Source organism: Nicotiana tabacum, chromosome 18 (assembly GCF_000715075.1).
Source record: "Nicotiana tabacum cultivar K326 chromosome 18, ASM71507v2, whole genome shotgun sequence".
Classification (NCBI taxonomy): domain Eukaryota; kingdom Viridiplantae; phylum Streptophyta; class Magnoliopsida; order Solanales; family Solanaceae; genus Nicotiana; species Nicotiana tabacum.
In genome coordinates, this window is record NC_134097.1 from 130,837,945 (window position 1) to 130,839,519 (window position 1,575).

At 38.4% G+C, this 1,575-nt stretch overlaps 1 non-coding gene across 1 annotated transcript; it reads right to left on the bottom strand.

Annotated features, from left to right (window-relative positions):
* Positions 1-1,183: 1,183 nt before the first annotated feature.
* On the bottom strand, positions 1,184-1,290 carry LOC142173143 (small nucleolar RNA R71). Its single transcript, XR_012702576.1, has one exon. It is a non-coding gene; the product is annotated as a small nucleolar RNA R71 (small nucleolar RNA).
* Positions 1,291-1,575: the final 285 nt, after the last annotated feature.

The window sequence follows — 1,575 nt, forward strand, 5'->3', positions numbered from 1 at the left end:
ACCTTGATGCGATCTTAGTTAGCGGTAAACTAGTGCCAGCTAGTGTAGTTCGGAAGAATACGTCAAGTATATTATTGTATTTGCTTGGAAGAGAATTACGACACCTAAAGTGCTCATGATCGGTATAGAGTATCTAGGCATATTTATAGGAGACATAGCAGTGAGGATTCCTATAAGAGGGAAAATCGCAACCCTAGACCCGCCCAATCTTGTCTACAACATTTGCTTTGTTAGTAATAAAATTACATCTTTTTAATTACCTTGTTTTTAGTTAGTAAACACTCAACTCATTATTCACTATTTCTGAAAGTTGATCGCTTGAATTCTTGCGAAACTAGCAGTTGTGATTAGTAGGTTAATTCCCTGTGGGATTCGACTCGGGACTTGTAAATCAGATTATATTTGCAACAACCGCTTAGTCCTTTTTATAAGGCATTATTGGGCATGATTAAATTTTTGCGCCGTTGTCGGGGAATTAATGTTGTTATTAATTACAGCTAGAAGAATTGCTAGGATTCTTAGTTTAGTTAATTTTCTTCATTTAAATTCATTATATAGAAATTCTAACATTTATAGTCTTGGGTGGTACAGGTGCATGTCTAGAAACTACTCAAGAACTGGTGAATTGTTTGAAGCTTTATCAGATCCTGAGAAAGCTTTCAAGGCATTAAATCGTGCAAACAAAAAGGACAAACGACAACAAAATCTGATAGAACAGATCGAACTAAACATGAGGGACGTCATAGACAACCCAAACAATAGAAACAATGAGAATAGTGACCCGAACAATCAGGGTGTGGAACCTCTTGTGCTAGAAGTAGCCTTGTATGATTGGGCACAACCCACCATTGAAAATGTGGCAACCACAATTGCAGTCCCTCAGATACAAGCAGAGTCATTTCAAATCACAAATAACATGCTACATCTGTTACAGAACAAGGGAATGTTCTCCGAGTCATACATTAAAGATCCACAATAGCATCTAAAAAACTTTTTGTCAATTTGTGTCATTCAAAGGTAACCGAATGTGACACCGGAAGCAATTAGACTTCTATTGTTTCCATTCTCAATGATTAGAGAAGCTGAAACTTGGCTTAATTCGCTCCCCATAAACTCCATCACCACTTGGGAGGAGTTAGTCAAGTAGTTTTTGAACAAGTTCTACCCACCTAATAAGACTGCCAAGCAAGTTGATGAGATATTGAGCTTCGAGCAGAAACCAGCTGAAACACTACAAGAAACGTGGGAGAGGTTCAAATGGATGCTGGTTAAGTATCCACATCATGGCATTCCAGATCAGATGTTGGGACAAAGGTTTTACATGGGATTGGCAGATAGCTTGAAAGCCACTTTGATGCTTCAGTAGATGGAGCATTTTTGAGCAAATCATTTAGAGAGTGTAAATTCCTACTAGTTAAAATGGCTCAAAACTCAGGATGGATGACAAGAGACCTACAATCACCCTTGTAGTTCACTCAGTAGCTTTGGACCCAAACAACTCCATAGCAGAGAATATTCACCACTCTGATGATGCAAATGAGTATCCTCACCAAGAAGATTGACGAATCAGGCCAG